At 46.0% G+C, this 19,360-nt stretch overlaps 1 protein-coding gene across 1 annotated transcript in view; it reads left to right on the top strand.

The window, feature by feature from the left end:
• The first annotated feature begins 1,291 nt into the window (after positions 1-1,291).
• Positions 1,292-19,360, top strand: part of LOC119963410 (apoptosis-inducing factor 3) — a 199,507-nt gene continuing 181,438 nt past the window's right edge. The window contains exon 1 of the mRNA XM_038792517.1: positions 1,292-1,332. The gene's annotated coding sequence lies outside the window, so the exon portion shown is untranslated. The remainder of the gene's footprint in view (positions 1,333-19,360) is intronic.

The following is a 19,360-nucleotide window of genomic DNA, read 5'->3' as shown; positions in this document are numbered from 1 at the left end:
GTTGAGCGCAGGGCCAGGGAGATGGCGTCTGCTTGTGGACCTGTTGCAGTGGTAGGCGAACTGTCGTGGATCAAGGCAATCCGGGAGGCTGGAGTTGATCTCTACCATGACTAATTTTTCAAAGCACTTCATAATGATGGATGTCAGAGCCACTGGGTGATAGTCATTAAGGCACGTGCTTGGCTTTTCTTTGGTACTAGGATGATAACCGTCTTCTTGAAGCAGATAGGGACCTCCGATTTTTGTCAGGAGCGGTTGAAGATGTCTGCGAATACCCCCGCCAGCTGATCCGTGCAAGACCTGAGTGCTCATCCGGGTACCCCATCTGGGCCAGTGGCTTTCCGTGGGTTGACCTTTGTGAAGGCTGCTCTGACATCTGCAATGGTGACCTCAGATAATGGGTTGGAGAATTCCAAGCACCTAAGGTGAAGTGGAAAAAATGCTGGCGATGAAACCAATGTTCACACAAAGGTGAAACCCAGGAGACAAAGGATGTGGACCCAGAAACCCAGTGTCATCAAGCAGGTGATCATAACTGATTCCTTCCGATGGAGAGAGTGCTTTCCATCCACTTGACAGAATAAACTCCTTTATAATACCTTGCTTGCTTTGCGACCAAGCATTCAGCTAATCTGTATGCTTCTAATCTGATCCCTGGGAGGGGTAGTTGCAAGGATTAGTCAGCAAAAAAACCTGATTAACAGAGGACTCTGAGAGAAGAACCTCTTCCTGACAATTTTCATCTGTGGGATATAATGTAGGCAATAAAATAATAAATGACAAATGATGCCATTTTTATTGTTTAGCAAAACAATCAACTCACAGAACATGGTGATATGTGAAGAACAGTGCAATATAAATGTACAGAGTTATTCTAAGATTTTATGGTGCATTTAGCAGATCACAGATTACATTGTGCTACATTTGGGTCAACACACTGGAAAGATAATACGTACTCGCATTAGTAAGAGTTTGAGAAACAGCAAGAGGACTGATACAGGGCTGATTCCATGTGTAACGGTGAAGAGCCTGAGGATAGGTTAGCAGATTCAAATTTTATAACCTAGAAGGAAACGAGGACCTCATCAAGGTATGTAAAATATAAATAGAATGGTTAAAGGTAACTCAATTACTCTCAGGAAAGCAAGATGGGATGGATAAAATGGAAATTAGTGCAATGCAAGTTTAGCAGATATCAACTTATAAAGTCACAGGAAGAACTTGCATTTATTTTCTGCCATGCTCATACTTCCTCAGGATCTCAGATTGGAAAGACAAAATGTGGAATCTGTTTGGGTGGAGCTAAGGAACAGCAAGGAACAGCAAACATCGGTAGGAGTTGCTTATCGGCCACCAAACAATGGTGTTAGTGTGGAACATGGTATTAATCAGGAGATTAAAGAAGCATGTAGCATGGGTAATAACAGTAATCATGGGCAACATCACTCTCAATATAAACTAGGTAAACTTAATGAACATTAATGCTGTGGAGGACGAGTTTCTAGAATGTGTTAGGGATGGTATTCCAAAGAAGTATTTGAGGAACTGACTAAAGACCAGGATATATTAGATCTACAGGGGGCCAGCACGGTGCTGGAGTGGTTCACGCATGCGCGGGGGACTTCTTTAGGGCACCAGGCCCGACTCAACATGGCATCGGTGTTCAGGGGCCGGCCACGCCAGAAAGTAGGCCCCGGGGGGAAGAGGCCGGCCCGCCGATCGGTGGGCCCCAATCGCGGGCCAGACCCCATCGGAGCACCCCCCCCCTCCCCCCGCTGGTGAAGGAGCTCCACCCCCACAGGCCGCCCCCCGACCTTTTGCGCAGTGCTCCCGCCGGCAGCGACCAGGGGTGAACGGCGCCGGCGGGATTCTGTCGTATCGGCACGGCTGCTCGGCTCATCTGGGCTGGAGAATCGGCGGCCCCGCCGATTGCAGCGGCCCGTGACCGGCGCCGTGTCAAACGTGCTGGCGCAAATGCCGGCGATTCTCCGCACCACCATTGTGGAGAATTGCCCCCACACTGCCTGTACGTGTCTGCATGGGCTTCCTCCGGGTGCTTCCGTTTCCTCCCAAAAGTCCCGAAAGACGTGCTTGATAGGTGAATTGGACATTCTGAATTCTCCCTCAGTGTACCCGAACAGGAGCCGGAGTGTGGCGACTAGGGGCTTTTCACGGTAACTTCATTGCAGTGTTATTGTAAGCCTACTTGTGACACTAATAAAGATTATTATTATCTGATCAGCAATGATCTAATCGAATGGTGATTGGCTTACTTATCTCCTTATTCGTATGTTTGTACATAACTACATTCCTGTATCAGCCTCCCCGAACAGGCGCCGGAATGTGGCGACTAGGGGCTTTTCACAGTAACTTCATTGAAGCCTACTCGTGACAATAAGCGATTTTCATTTTTCATTTTCAACTAACCCTAAATGACTCTGATAGAGTCGTTGAGTTTACGTGGACTTAAATACCTGACAACACAAAAAAGGTTGCCGTCAATCATGCACGTAACTTTTTTAAAACTCGTTCAGGGGATGTGGGCGTCGCTGAATGGGCCAGCATTTAATGCGCATCCCTAATTTCCCTTAGAATGATAGAAGCAAGGGGCGGCACGTGGTGCAGTGGTCAGCACTGCTGCCTCACAACGCTGAGGACTGGGTTTGATCCCGGCTCTAGGTGACTGTCCGTGTGGAGTTTGCACATTCTTCCCGTGTCTGCGTGGGTCTCACCCCGCAACCCAAAGATTTGCAGAGTAGGTGGATTGGCCACGCTAAATTGCTCCTTAATTAGAAAAATTTGGAAAAAGAATCATAGAATCCCTGCAGTGCAGAAAGAGGCCATTTGACTGCACCAACCCACTGAAAGAACACCCTATTGAGGCCCACTCCCTATCCCTGTAACCCCCACCCACCCTTCTGGACACTAAGGAGCAATTTAGCATAGCCAATCCACCTAACCTGCACATCTTTGGGCTGTGGGAGGAAATCGGAGGAAACCCACGCAGACATGGGGAGAACGTACAAATTTCACACAGACAGTCACCCGAGGCCTGAATTAAACTTGTGTTGCTGGTGCTCTGAGGCAGCAGTGCTAACCACTGTGCCACCATGCTGCCCTTGAACTGAATGGCCATTTCAGAGGCAAACAGATTGCTGTAGGCCTGGAGCCACATGTAGGTTAGACCAGGTAAGGTTGGTAAATGTTCTTTCTTAAAGGACATTAGTGAACCAGATTTTTTTGTTACGCAATCGACAATGGTTTCATGGTCATCATTAGACTTTTAATTCCAGATTTTCAGTTATTTCAGAATGTGAGAACAGTTTCTGCTTTAATAAGAACATAAGAACTAGGAGCAGGAGGAGGCCATCTGGCCCCTCAAGTCTGCTCCACCATTCAATTAGATCATGGCTGATCTTTTGTGGACTCAGCTCCACTTTCCGGCCCGAAAACCATAACCCTTAATCCCTTTATTCTTCAAAAAATTATCTATCTTTGCCTTAAAAACATTTAATGAAGGAGCCTCAACTGCTTCACTGGGCAAGGAATTCCATAGATTCACAACCCTTTGGGTGAAGAAGTTCCTCCTAAACTCAGTCCTAAATCTACTTCCCCTTATTTTGAGGCAATGCCCCCTGGTTCTGCTTTCATTCACCAGTGGAAACAACCTGCCCTTATCTATCCTATCTATTCCCTTCATAATTTTATATGTTTCTATAAGATCCCCCCTCATCCTTCTAAATTCCAACGAGTACAGTCCCAGTCTACTCAACCTCTCCTCGTAATCCAACCCCTTCAGATCTGGGATTAACCTCGTGAATCTCCTCTGCACACCCTCCAGTGCCAGTACATTCTTTCTCAAGTAAGGAGACCAAAACTCCAGGTGTGGCCTCACTAACACCTTATACAATTGCAGCATAACCTCCCTAGTCTTAAACTCCATCCCTCTAGCAAGGAAGGACAATATTCCATTTGCCTTCTTAATCACCTGTTGCACCTGTAAACAAACTTTCTGTGACTCATGCACTAGCATGCCCAGTTCTCTCTGCAGAGCAGCATGCTTTAATATTTTATTGTTTAAATAATAATTCCTTTTGCTGTTATTCCTACCAAAATGGATAACCTCACATTTGTCAACATTGTAATCCATCTGCCAGACCCTAGCCCATTCACTTAACCTATCCAAATTCCTCTGCAGACTTCCAGTATCCTCTGCACTTTTCGCTTTACCATTCATCTTAGTGTCATCTGCAAACTTGGACACATTGCCCTTGGTCCCCAACTCCAAATCATCTATGTAAATTGTGAACAATTGTGGGCCCAACACTGATCCCTGAGGGACACCACTAGCTACTGATTGCCAACGAGAGAAACACCCATTAATCCCCACTCTTTGCTTTCTATTAATTAACCAATCCTCTATCCGTGCTACTACTTTACCCTTAATGCTATGCATCTTTATCTTATGTAGCAACCTTTTGTGTGGCACCTTGTCAAAGGCTTTCTGGAAATCCAGATATACCACATCCACTGGCTGTTATCTACTGCACTGGTAATGTCCTCAAAAAATTCCACTAAATTAGTTAGGCACGACCTGCCCTTTATGCCCTTTGAGACTCAACTGAGGCTAGAATGCTTAATTGTGTAAATGCTGGGGAGCAGCAAAGATAGGTTAGTGTCAAATGACTTTAAAATAGATATAGACAGCAGCATAAGTGACATTGGTTGAGATCTTAAGAGGAGATAGAACCAAAAAGAAGTTTAGTTACAGAACAACCTTGATCTAATCAAATTACTCCCTTTGTGCTGTGTCCCTGGCATCTTTGTCAAACTTCTCCTGTGATTCCACCAGACGCTCACCTTCCATTTTGCTCCACCTGCTCTACCCCAGTGTTTTTCAATCTTTATTTCCCAGGACGCACTTTTGACAACCAGCCGACCTTTGCGACCCATGTCAGCCGACCTTTGCGACCCATGTCAGCCGACTTTCGCGACCCACTCCGGCCGACCTTCATGACCCACGCCATGCTCGTTTACCTTTCAATGTGAAAGGGGAGCCTGCTTTGTCCTCATGATCTCACTTGAATCCGGTTCAAAGGAGGAGAGGGCAATGTACAATCAGGTGCAGACTTTAGCCAGTTCCTTGGTGCCGTCTTCATCTTTCTGAAAATGGAAAATCTAACCTCACACATGGTCGTCATGAAGGGCAATAGCAACAAAATGTGTGTTTTACTCAGCGCTGGATACTTTTGGCACATTTTTTATGTGGTATTACAGGTAAGCTGCAACATCATAGTTTTTTATTATGGAATCAGCTGTAAGTTAATGACTGACTCTGTGGTCTCAACCTCAAAAGACATTTTTCGCAAACCACTTCTCTTTCGAATTCTGAAGCTTCCCTCATTTGCCAGTACTTCCCTGCATGTAACTCACATGGGCTTTGCCTCCTTATTTGCATTGTCACAATTGACAAAATTTTACCTCATGAAATCATCTTTAATTTTTTTGTTACAAGTTAAGTTTCTTTTTTTCAGGGCCGTTAACCAAAGGCCCTGGTGATGTTAACACTACCACTGCTCTGTCCTGCCCTGAGCTGCTCTTTCCAGGCAGATTCTGTTGTTAAATTCTCTCCAATAGGTAAACTGCCTATTTGAGTCTCTGGCCATCTCTTATTTTAAAAACAATTAATCGTCACAATTCATTTGCCTTGCTTGCCAGCGCCTGCAAAATCGAAGCAACTTTACTCCCTGCTTTGGCACCAAAAGTGCTTCCCTGGACAGCGTTACATATCAATTCTACGTGCAGGGCACGTGACCCACTTTCCACTGCCGCTTCTGACCGGAAGATTCCACACAGCCTAATCTGTACCTCCATTTAAAATGCGGCAGTGGCCACAATTCACCATGCAGAAGCCGGTAGCGGCTGTTCGTTGCTTCTCCTGTGATCGGGACCATCGCAGGAACAGCGGGACCAATCGCTCTGCAACCCTCCCAAACCCATGGGTCGCGACCCTGAGTTTGGAAAACCCTGCCCTACCCCATCTCTCTTCAATAAAACCCAACACATTTCTACCTCTCTGCAGCTCTGAAGAAAAATCACATGGTCTTGAAATGTTAACTCTGGCCGAAATCTTCCATCCTCATTCGTGGCTGGGATTTGCCTGTGCCACTGAGAGTGAATGGAGTTTTGTCTGGAATGCCAAATTTTCTGTTCTTGTTCGCAACGGGTCCCGCCGTCGACAAGGCTGGCGAATCCTGCCCTCTGCTTCTCTCTCCACAGATTTTGCCAGACCTGCTGCGCTTTTCCAGCATTTTCTGCTTTTACTTTGGATTTCCAGCATCTGCGGTATTTTGCTTTGATGATCTAACTGAATGCTGGAGCAGGATCGAGAGGCTGAATGGCCTACTGCCTGATCCAATGTTCTCCACTTGCCCACAGACGGTATGCGTGTGCCTGAGGTGACTGAGCAGAAATCTTGCCATTAATGTCCCCCAAAAAATGTACCTGAATCAAGCTAGATTAAAACAATACATTCAGTTTTGTAATGAGAAAATTCCACGTCGAACATGATTTGACTGTAATTCAACATGTCTATGCATCCTGTTTTATTTTCTTTAAAATGTAAACTTTTATAGGCCTTGCTGCAGTAACAAATAAAACCGTAACTGTGCTGGTTATGCATCGTAGCCAAGGAGGGCTGTGTACCCTGTATTGTCTGGGATCGCTGCCCCTCAGCAGAGGACACTGAGTGTTAAAGGCTATAACTGCAGGTTGCTGGAATATCTGACTGATCTCACTTCACTGTGGTTTGTGGTGTCACCTCAAGTTACAGTTTTCAAGGCAGACCTAATTTTATCATGTTGAACACATTACTGCCACATTGCCCTGTTTGCTACAGCTGCTGCTAAAACAGAGGTCTTAGCTGCCATGGTGCATGTTTATCGAGTCATGGTGACCTTCTGCGCTGAAAACCCTTTTTGGGGATGAAGTTTCCAGCTGGGTGGATGGTGACACATTTTGGACTGATTTCCATCATTTCTGGAGGAAAGCTCAATCCAGCATCCATTCTGGTCTGGTCTTGTTTTCAAAAGTAGATTTGGATTTTGTTTATTGTCACGTGTACCGAGGTACAGTGAGAGGTATTTTTCTGCAAGCAGCTCAACAGATCATTAAGTACATGAAAATAAAATAAAATAAAATACATAATAGGGCAACACAAGATACATAATGTAACTGCTTAAACACCGGCATCGGGTGAAGCATACAGGGGTGTAGTATTAATCAGGTCAGTCCATAAGAGGGTCGTTTAGGAGTTTGGTAACAGCGGGGAAGAAGCTGTTTTTGAGTCTGTTCGTGTGTGTTCTCAGACTTTTGTATCTCCTGCCCGATGGGAGAAGTTGGAGGAGTGAGTAAACCAGGTGGGAGGGGCCTTTAATTATGCTGCCCCCTTTCCCCAGGCAGCGGGAGGTGTAGATGGAGCCAATGGATGGGAGGCAGGTTCGTGTGATGGGCTGGGTTTCATGACTTTCTGAAGTTTCTTGCGGTTTTGGGCCAAGCAGTTGCCATACCAGGCTGTGATGCAGCCAGATAGGATGCTTTCTATGGTGCATCTGTAAAAATTGGTAAGAGTTAAGTGGACACAGCGCCGGCCCTAGGGTTGCTGGCGCCCCGGGCAAGCTGAACTTCGGCGCCCTTGTGCAAAAACATCCCTGCTGATTGACACCCCATTCACCACCTTAAATATTCACACCTTCCAACAGTGATGCCACCTACATGACACACAAATCTACAGATTTAAAGTGATTTGCAAAAGAAGCAAATGTGATGTGAGAAAAATCTTTTTTACACAGTGCGTTGTTCGAGTAATGTACTGTCGGGAATGTACTGTCTGGAAGTGTGGTGGAGGCAGGTTCAAGTGTGGCATTCAAGAAGGCATTAGATGATTATTTGAATAGAAACAATGTGCAAGGGTACTGGGAAAAATGCAGGAGAATAGCACTAAGTCATAATGCTTGTTTGGAGAGCTGGTATTGACACAAGGGGCCAAATGGTGACCTTCTGTGTGGTAACAATTCTGTGATTCCGAGTGCTACAGCAACTCACCAGGATTGGATCTTCCAAACCCGTGACCCAGCAGATAATGACAACAGATGCATGGAAACAGCACCATCTGCAAGTTTCCTTCTATGTCACACACTGACATGGAATTATACCATCCTCCCTTCATTGTTGCTGAGTAAAATTGGTAATGAATTAGCTCCTTGTCATCTGTCCTGAAGATATTTTACAGCCACACTCTCAGTTGCAGACAGTATTTCCACGGGAAGCCCACATAAAATATGCCTTAAAACATTGCTTGCCGCATCCACACCAGTTGCACAGGGTTTATGTCAAAGCAGAATACCTCAGCCACAGCATACATTATCAAAAAGAGACCAACACATTCCCTTTTGCTTCTTATCTATCACAACATCATAAAATTTCAATGTCAGAATCAAAATATCTGAAGTGCATGTTACAGGGTAGGTAAGTCTTTCTTGAGTACAGTGTGCTCCATCCGCTCTTCTCTAGCGCATGACCGCTGATTTCACTGATACATCGTCATCTACATCACTCATTAGCACATCCGTGATCTCGGTTTATATACTTGCCTTTGCCCCAATCTCTTTGGTGAGCAAAAATCTATCTATCTCAGATTTAAAATTGATCCCGCAGCAATTGCCATTAGTGAAAGAGAATTCCAAAATGCCACGGCCCATTCTGTGTAGAAAGCTATTTATAATTCTGACACCGAAGGTAGGGCAGATAAGCGGGAGGACCCCTTGCAGACGTTCCATCCTGACGGAACAATCTGAATGGGGTGGACTTTCACCCTCATTCTCTATAATCTAGTTTCTAGTGGGACAGATCTCTTGACCTTCACAGAATGGAATAAAAACCAGCCGAGTTCTGTAATGGTTACACAATCTGCTAAATCAGATTTACAACCAGATCATCACCAAGGGTTTGTTGATGCACTGAAAGCATTTTCAAACACTGATTGAAAGTTCAATGTTTGCTTCATTCCCACCAGGTTTGTAAATCGTGCCTAAAAAAAAATGGGAACTGTTATGTATCTGGGAATACATTCCTGCTGGTTATGCGTCACATGATGTGTAGTGATGTCAGCAGAATGTTTGCGCGGGCTTTGAGCAGATCTTCATCTTGCCTGTTTTGAACAACTCCCTTAATAAACCTCTCACCGTGTTTTACAAGAATCTTTGCGGCAACAAAGAAATATCACAGGAACCAGTTCCCCAATTATTAATTGGAACTATAAAGAAGGTGGTGGGTAGAAGTGGGGGAGGTTGCCTGTTACAGCCTGCATGAGTCTTATGGGATAGGGATGATTAACTACCCCGTGATTTTGCGGAACACGTGTTCCCCCAATAAGGGGGAGGGGACCTTTAACAATATTTGCTTTGTATAAATTGAGTCCGCCAGTAAGGCACCGACTAGAGAAGACCCAGGGCTGGAGCTGTACATAGTAGCATGTGTTAAATAAAAGTTTTTGTTTTCGACCAACTTGGCTTGGATTCTTCCTCACAAACGTGCCCCTCACGAGCTACTGATTTTAATAGCAGGACTTGTTTTTAATTATTTTCAAGAGGCTGTCTGTTTTTTAGGCGTCCTAACAGCCTGTCTGCCTGTCTGGTGGGATGACAGCTGGGGGTGGGGAGTTGGCGGCCAAGGTCACCTTTAAATATAGTTGATGATCAGAAGTGGGGTGGGGGGAGGCGTGTTTGGACATCATAGAAGTTACAGACACTGTGGTTGGGGGGGGGGGTCAACATTGTAGGTAGCATGCTGTCGCAGGAAGTGCAGACATCATAGAAAATATGGATATTATAGTGGGTGTGGAGATCAAGGGGGTCAGACATAGCAGGAGTTGCAGACATCATAGGGAGAGTATGGATATTGTGGGTGGTACAGACATCCTAGGTGTCATAATATACACCAGTATATCATAGTGCAGACACACACACTGATGGACATACAGTAGGACCAATCAACATGCATGACACTGCAGCCAATCACCAGTTAGAGCACACTCACTATAAAGACAGAGGGCATCAGTTCTCCCGCTCATTCGGGATGCAGCCTCTCAGAAGTACAAAGCTTACAGCTTGCAGCCCAGATCCTCACCATGTGCTGAGTGATTAGACTGGTTAGGATAGGCACAGGTCTTTTGTTAATCTAACATCGTGTTAACCCATGGTAAGAGTATGTTCAACAGTTTGTAGTTTAATAAAATAGTGTTGTACTATTTTAAGCGTTGGTGGCCTGTATGTGTTCCACAGATCCAGAGCACCCAACACATCACTTGGGGCTATGGACATCACTGGGTACGCAGATATCCATGTAGCTATGTCCACCTTATTGATTTCCAATTCCACTTGGGGCGAAGAGGGTCAAAGGATATGGGGGGAGGCGGGATCAGAGTATTGAGTTGGATGATCAGCCAGGATCATAATGAATGGTGGAGCAGGCTCGAAGAGCCGAATGGCCTCCTACTTCTCCTATTTTCTATATTTCCATGTTTCTAACTCCCTTCCTGCACCTAAGTGGTGCACTAACGCAGACCATCGTCCTTTTCCATAGGTAGTAATTTCTGGAAGAGGTCACCAGGGGCTTGAGGGGCACCACTCCACATCTAGCATAGCTGACCAGGAGTCCCTCCCACTCTTACTGTGAACCATTGGTATGTTTGGAAGGATTTGCAGGTTGACAAACTTAACTTATGAATGCACATTCCTTGGCCATCAAGTCCTGGGGTGGGAATCAAACCCAAAGCTCCTGGCTCAGAGGTAGGGATGCTACCACTGTGCCACAAGACTTCTCCATCTTACTGGATACTGTGGGGTTCTGGACATCATCGGTACAGATATCAGGGATGCTGAATTGTATTGGATTTGGATCAAGGGAATGCTGGTATTGTAGGGAGTTCGGAAGCAAGCATTGAAAATATTGTCAGGGTGGTTTGTCTGCTATCAGAGGAGATTTTACTTTGCTGCGGTCAGTCACTTGGGATCCACTCAAGTCGAGGTAAGCTTGTTAATGCTTGGAAAACTCTCCTGCTCCTCCTGGCTCACAAGCTGTGCAATAAAAATGTTTGCCATATGGACCTACTTGCCTCTTTTTATCTGTGTGGTTTCCATGGCCCAGGACTCCTTGCCTCCATGCATTAAAATGCAGTTAAAGGTTTTAGTGCCAACTCTCCTCCTGAGAGCAAGTTGTTCACCCACCCATCAATCCGCCTCTGTTAAAATCGAAAGTGAAGTTGGTGATGGGATTTGCTATTTTAATTTTCTCACCCATCTGTAATCCAACTCTCTTTGGGGGTGAGAATCCAAATCATGAAATGCAATGTGTCACAAGTTCAATATTTTTGCAGAAAGAAAGTAAATCTTGTATTTGGGACACTCCTGAGCACTTATCATTGATAATATTGTATTGCAGCCAATCATCACAGCTACGTGATAATAGAATTTACAGTGCAGAAGGAGGCCATTCAATCCATCGAGTCTGCACCAGCCCTTGGAAAGAGCACCCTAACTAAGCCCACACCTCCACCCTATCCCTGTAACCCAGTAACCCGACCCAACCTTCCTGGACACTAAGGGGCAATTTAGCGTGGCCAACCCACCTAACTTGCACATGTTTGGATCGTGGGAGGAAACCGGAGCACCCGGAGTAAACTCACGCATACACAGGGAGAACGTGCAGACTCCGCACAGACAGTGCCCCAAGCCGGGAATCGAACCTGGGACCCTGGAGCTGTGAAGTAACTGTGCTAACTACTGTGCTACCGTGCCGCCCTAAAAATAACAGGCGGTCTCCCATCCAAGTACTATAGGCCTGAGTCTGCTTAGCTTCCGATATCAGACTAGATCGGGCATTTTCAGACTAGTACAGCCATAGGCCACAATTTGTTTTTGGTGATGCTGGCTGGTTGAAAAAAAATTTCCAATTGAAAATCCCATCTCCAACTTGAATTCCACAACCAAGAGAAGGAAAAGGGTTAAGAACAGGGTGCTGATTTGCAGGAATAAAAGAGTTGAGGGTGAACAAAACTGTAAATCACTGAAAGCGGGGTGATCAATGAACAAGGAACAAAGAACAAAGAAATGTACAGCAGAGGAATAGGCCCTTCGGCCCTTCAAACCTGCGTTGACCATGCTGCCCGTCTAAACTAAAAGCTTCTACACTTCCGGGGTCCGTATCCCTCTATTCCCATCCTATTCATGTATTTGTCAAGATACCCCATAAACGTCACTGTCGTCCCTGCTCCCACCACCTCCTCCGGCAGCGAATTCCAGGCACCCACTACCCTCTGTGTAAAAAAACTTGCCTCGTACATCTCCTCTAAACCTTGCCCCTCGCACCTTAAACCTGTGCCCCCTAGTAATTGACCCCTCTACCATGGGAAAAGGTCTCTGACTATCCACTCTGTCTATGCCCCTCATAATTTTGTAGACCGCTATCAGGTCTCCCCAGGTCTGTAAAGTTTAAATTGATAATGAATTAATTCCTTGTCATATGGGCAGCACGGTAGCATTGTGGATAGCACAATTGCTTCACAGCTCCAGGGTCACAGGTTCGATTCCCGGCTTGGGTCGCTGTCTGTGCGGAGTCTGCACATCCTCCCCGTGTGTGCGTGGGTTTCCTCCGGGTGCTCCGGTTTCCCCCCACAGTCCAAAGATGTGCAGGTTAGGTGGATTAGCCATGATAAATTGCCATTAGTGTCCAAAATTGTCCTTCGTGTTGGGCGGAGTTACTGGGTTATGGGGATAGGGTGGAGGTGTTGACCTTGGGTAGGGTGCTCTTTCCAAGAGCCGGTGAAGATTTGATGGGCCAAATGGCCTCCTTCTGCGCTGTAAATTCTATGATAAAATGTCTGGAGGTATTTTACAGCGACGCGCTCGTTTGCAGACAGAATTTCCAAGGGGAGCCCACATATGTCCTACAACGGTGCCTGCCGAACCCACATCAGTTGCAAAGGGTTTATGTCAAAGCAGAATACCTCAGCCACAACATACATTACCAAAAGAGAGCAAACATTCCTTTTTGGTTTTTATCTATCCCAACACATAAAGTTTGAACGTCAGAATCAAAATATCTTAAGTACATTTAAGTTATAAATAGTTATCAGGTACTGTAGGCGGCATGGTGGGACAGTGGTTAGCTCTGCTGCCTCACAGCGCCAGGGACCAGGGTTCAATTCCGGCCTTGGGTTATTGTCTGTTTGGAACTTGCAAATTCTCCCCATGTCTGCGTGGGTTTTCTCCGTGTGCTCCGGTTTCCTCCCACAGACCGAAGATGTGCAGGTTAGGTGGGTTGGCCGTGATGAATTACCCTTAGTGTCCAGGGATGTGCAGATTAGGTTCTGGGGCAATGGGGATAGGGCGGGTGAATGGGGTAGTGGACATGGGTACAGTGCTCCTTTGAAGGGCCAAATGGCCTCCCTCTGCACTGTAGGGATTATATGATACTAGAGTTTGTAGAACAAATAAGGATGATTTTTCTTTCGTGTGGAAGGGTTCAAAGGTCAATGATCCTGTGGTAACTCCATGGGAGATTTACCATCTTTTCATTCATCTAATGTGTCCATGTTTTCTCTGTGTCGGTAAAATAAAAATCTGTAGATATACAACCAATCGGAGCCATATGTTGTTTGAAACATGTTAACTTGCCCTCGCTATCATGATGTGTGGGAATGTTGGGAAAGGTGACACCAGGGAGTCCAGTGAACCTGGTTATTTACGGGGGTTGTTAAGAGTGAATGGTTAACTCCCAAAGCTGTAAAACAGAGCCAGTAATAATGAGGAAAGTGCCTGAACTTCGCTCAAAGCTGAGAAAGTGTTTCAAATCTTTCTTCATTATCGCAGTTGAGTTAAGCCTTTGCCGATATGTAGTTCCATGAAGCAAGGCTACATACACATGGTGAACCCTTTCGACGACAATTATTGGTCCAGCGTCTGTTGTACCCACTGGAGAGTGATGGATCTAAAGTGAGAATTGCAACTGGTTTCCTCATTTGGTCGCAGCCTAGGATAGTCTGGTTGGAACTGATCCCTTGCTACACCCACGTTATGGTTTGCAGGTTGCCTTGTTGTCTGCTCCAACTGAACAGGTATTTGTCCTTAATGTAACATCTTACAGTACAGATGGTTTTACTTTAACTTGCATGGACTGGGTGAAATAAATGGAGCAGTTTAGATGCACGGGAATTCAGTTAGGTGAATTTGCGATTTCTGTGCCTGATCCCATGGGAAACAACTTATTGTGCTTCACCCATCTCACCCATTTTGCTCACTTTCAATGCGGCTGTATCTGAATGGATAAAAGAGAAACATAAGTAGGGTGATCGTGCATGACGTCAATGCGGAGCATGTTCCATCTCAATAGATGTTTCAGATGAATTTTGCATCCTGGTTAGTGTTGGTAGCAAGTCGCAGTGATGCCCATAGTGACCTCAGGCAGGCTCTGGGCTTCACCATTTTCTCCATCTTGAACAAGCCCGGACACGTAGATCCAACCAGATGTTGGATATCCAGGATCACAGGCTACCCTCCCACAGAGATCTGGTGGATTGCTGATCCTCAGTCTGGTAAAAGGGAGTTGTATTGCAATGGGTTGTACTGCAATGGGTTGTACTGCAATGGGTTGTACTGCAATGGGAATTGGGAAAACAGGCCACTGTCAGGATGACAGCCTGTCTAGTGCCTCTTGTTACTTTGAGTCAACGTCTGCTCTGGGGCTGGAGGGTGAGCTGCACGAGACTGTCCCTGCAGACAGTCAATAGCTGGACTCTTTAGAATAATAGAATTTACAGTGCAGAAGGAGGCCATTTGACCCATCGAGTCTGCACCGGCCCTTGGAAAGAGCACCCTACTTAAGTCCACACCTCCACCCTATCCCCCGTAACCCAGTAACCTCACCTAACCTTTTTTTTTGGACACTAAGGGCAATTTGGAATGGCCAATTTACCTAAACTGCACGGGCGAGATTCTCCGCAAATGGGGAGAATCGTAAAGGCTGCCGTGGGACAGGCCGTGACCCACGGCAGCCTTCACAGCCACTTCCAGGGCCGATTCTCCCCCCAGGCGGGGCTAGGAGCGCGGTCCCGTGCGTCACGGCGGCGTGGCCTTGACGATGGTCGTCAAGGCCGCACGTCAAGCGTCACGGCGGCTGACGCAGCCGATGACGTCAGCCGCGCATGCGCAGGTTGGACAACGCCAACCCGCGCATGCGTAGTTGGCGTCTTTCTCCTCAGCCGTCCGGCAAGACGTGGCGGCTTGATCTTGCCGGGCAGCGGAGGGGAAAGATTGCATCTGTTTTGGATGCAGGCCCGACGATCGGTGGGCACCGATCGTCGGCCTGTCCCCTCCTGAGCACAGTCGTGGTCCTCCCGTGCCAATCGGGCCTCTAGATGCCCCAAACGGGCATCTGGCGCCCGTTTCACGACGGCAGCGAGCAGGTGTGTTTTCTGCCGTATTGAAACGAGCGTGAAGGCCCGGCCGCTCGGCCCATTGGTCTCGGAGAATCGTCGCTCGCCGTTTTTTATGGCGAGCGGCGATTCGTGCCGTGGTTCGGGCGACGGAGGAGGGAGAATAGCGGGAGGGCGTGAAAAATGTTTCGAGGCCCTCCCGCTATTCTCCCACCTGGTGTGTGGGGGGCAGAGAATCACGGCCCACATCTTTGGACTGTGGGACAAAACCGGGGCATCCGGAGGGAACCCACGCAGACACGGGGAGTACGTGCAGACTATACACAGACAGTGACCGGGAATCAAACCTGGGATCTTGGTGGTGTGAAGCAACAGCGCTAACCACTGTGCTAACATGCCGCTCACTCCATGTGTATCTAAAGAACCCTTAAATGAGAAATTGCAGTTTCCCTTCTCCCATCCTGTAGCCATTAGGTGAGCACCCCATCACAACATTTGATTCGGGAAGGGCACAATGGGCTCATAGTTGGGCAGTATTTGGCAAGTATTTGAGTGAACCATACAAGTTAGAATTCATCTTGAACTCTTTGTTTGCCAGCATGTTTCCCTGGTAGTTGCCGATCATACAATATCAGGTGATATGAATATTAGTGTTGAACTTTGGGTAGATGTATTTTATTTGAGGACAGAAGGCTTGGGATCAATATTGGACATGCACAGCTAAGGCAAAGGAGCCTGGATTGTTCAATCAAAATGTCCAACGGGCTGCTTCTGAGAATCTTTGGCTGCAGACTGGTGTTCAATCCCTTTGTTACCCTCTATGTCAGTGATGGGCAACATAGACTAGTGAGTGGGCAACATGAGTGCCCCCCATCATCTCAGTGGGCCGCAAAATTGGCCATGTTCACTCACCATGATCCTTGAATAAGATTGAATATATTTAATACACACCAAATATTTTGTAACAAGTTATAGTGTGGTGAATGTAGAAATTGATATATACTATTTTTCATATTTGTGGCAGTAATGTTATTTAAAACCCTGGTTTAAAATACATGCAGGCAGCGTGTCTACTAAAGTTGTAATCATGAAATGTGAGAGCCAACCACTTACTTGGTTACAGATAAAGGGCTAATGGAATAGTGTCTATATTTTGGATGGCTCCCTGGGGTATAGATAATTTGACGGAGTGTGTTTACTCCGAGTAAAGCAGGTCATGGGACATCTTAGTGGGACACAGATGATGTAATTGATGGGAGGAACTAGGTATGTCTGTTGCAGTCTGCTAGAAGATTTTAAGCCGAACATCAGTTTGCCATAGGATTTGAGTCTGACAAGACAGAAGGATTTTCAGGTTGTTCCTGAAAAGGGTCTCTCTCTCTCCAAAGGTCTGTACAGATAAGCAAGTAACCTGTTTGTTAACTTTATTTATAAGTGGCATTTGAACTGTATTGCATTGCTTAATTGGAATTAGTGGCAGGTACAGATAGTAAGTTAAAGCTTTTCCTTTTACTTAAGAATGGTTTAACTATTACTTGTAAAGCTATTTCTTTGATGTTAATGTGGTTAATTCTGTGTTTAAGTTAAAGTTTGTTTTAACATAAAAGATACCTATTGGTCAGAGTCATCGCTCTTGGGGTGAAATACCCATTCCTCACTGTTTTACAAATTAAAATTTGTTTGGGATTTCTCGTCCGGTATCCTAACAAAGGTTGGCATCTGGTCTGGTACCCTAACAATAGAAAATGCTTAATCATTTATACATTCACATCAACCTTAAGTGGTTAAAGCATAACAAATATTTATGCTTTGGACGCAGAGGGAGCGCAGGGTTTTCGCAGTCAAGGCACTTTATTTGCCATTTACGTATCACTTCAGTCATATCAATTGGAAAAAAACCTACACAACGGAAACCAGCGGAATGTGGCAACACTGCGTGTAGGCAACGGTCAACAAAATATCTCATGGGCCGCACTCAAAACCCTGATGGACCGCATGCCACAGGTTGCCCACCAATGACCTATGTCACCAGTGTCTCTTCCCTCATCATGCTGAAGCTCTATGGTGGATCTGTGTATAGACTCCATCACAGAATATTATGCAGCATATAGCAAGCCACTGTTATACAGAACACTTTTTGTTGTACTGCAGCAAATCACCAGACCTGTCCAGCTACTAGAACCATTGCCTGAGAACCTGATGGTCTGATAAATGAGGGCTTACCTGACCCTGGATCAGGTAGCACAGGCCAGTTGACGTGTGTAAGTCCTTGAGATCTGTCATGAGCCCAGATTGCAAAGAGATAAACCGAGTCGGCAAGCAGCAGCCTCTTACTGACTGTAAAGGGGGCAAATGGGAACTGAAGGCTCAGGAGCTTTCTGGAGAAGTGAGTACTGACCAACAGGATGAATTGCTGGTGATGATACACCTGTGATTGCCCATAAATGATGCAGGAGCCTTGCAATTTCTGGGTGTAGGGGCCCATGGCATGATAGGTTCAAATCTCTGATGAGGTGACACAATTATTATTTCTGAAGCCTGAAATCTGTGTGAAACCCAGAGTGCCAATCTCCAGCTTCTGATTACCCACAGGGGAAGGAAACACAGCATCGGCCATCCGTTCAATACAAGCATGGACTGCCGGTTGACTGATGTTACTGATACCCCTCGTGACAGCTTGAAAAAAGGTGGAGAAGCCATGGAACACAAGGCTGCGGTGACCATGACTACAACAGGTATTGTGCCAGCCAGTTGCAGAACTTGTAACATGAGGTGGCACAATTATTATTTTTAATTTTTTTTAAAGAGTACCCAATTATTTATTTATTTTCCAATTCAGGGGCAGGTTAGCGTGGCCAATCCACCTGACCTGCACATTTTTGGGTTGTGGGGGTGAAACCCACGCAGACATGGGGAGAATGTGCAAACTCCACAATGGACAGTGTCCCAGGGCTGGGGTTCAAACCCAGGTCCTCATCGTCGCAGTCCCAGTGTCCACTGCACTGCATGCCGCCCCGGCACAATGATTTTACAATCTATGGAGCACTGCCCCTCAAGAGAACTACAGCTAATGTTATTCTGATCCTCTGAACTTTAATGGGAATGTCATCCCTTCAAGTGTACTGCTTCTTCTGTCTGCTCTCTCTCACACTCCCACTTGTTTTGCTCCTCTTGACAGAGGGAATTCCGAAATAGACTCCCATGAACAAGAATTATGATGACTTCAGAATTTTCTACAGAAAGTAAACATGCTTTGAAATCATCTATCACAAATTCTGATGTTGATGCTGAGGTCACTTTTTTCCATTAGTTTTGGAGCAACCAGATGTGAATGTCTCTTTGTGCACCTTTCAATCCACAACACTATTTTAAACAGGTTAAGGACTGTGTTAAAACAGCACCGACAGGAATCCATGTGAACCCACATGGGAAAAGTGGCATAATGATAATGTTGGTGGGCTTGTAATCCAGAAGTCCCAGGCTAATGTTCTGGGGGCTTAGGTTCAAATCCCACCATGGCAGCTGGTGGAATTTAAAATCACTTTATAAATCTGGAATTGAAAAGCTAGCTTCAGTAATGATGATGTCACTGCCAATTCTTGTAAAACCCCACCATGTGACTCCAGACCCACAGAAGTGTGGCTGTCTCTTAAATGCCCTCTGTGGTAGCATAGCCCCTTAAGGGGGCGATCTTTCACAGTGATCCATTTGGAATCTTTCTAATGCGCCAATGGCAGGCCAAGAGCAGGAGAGACTTGTGGGGTGGAATCTTACCAAAGTTTAAGGCTCAGAAGGAAACTCTTCAGTTACACAGACCAGTTTTCTCTCCAGGTCTTGAGCTTCTTTAAAGAAAAAAAAAGTGGGTGTGGT

Source organism: Scyliorhinus canicula, chromosome 1 (genome assembly GCF_902713615.1).
Source record: "Scyliorhinus canicula chromosome 1, sScyCan1.1, whole genome shotgun sequence".
Lineage (NCBI taxonomy): Eukaryota > Metazoa > Chordata > Chondrichthyes > Carcharhiniformes > Scyliorhinidae > Scyliorhinus > Scyliorhinus canicula.
Note: the sequence above shows the minus strand (reverse complement) of the source record. Positions and strands in the feature narration are given on the sequence as shown.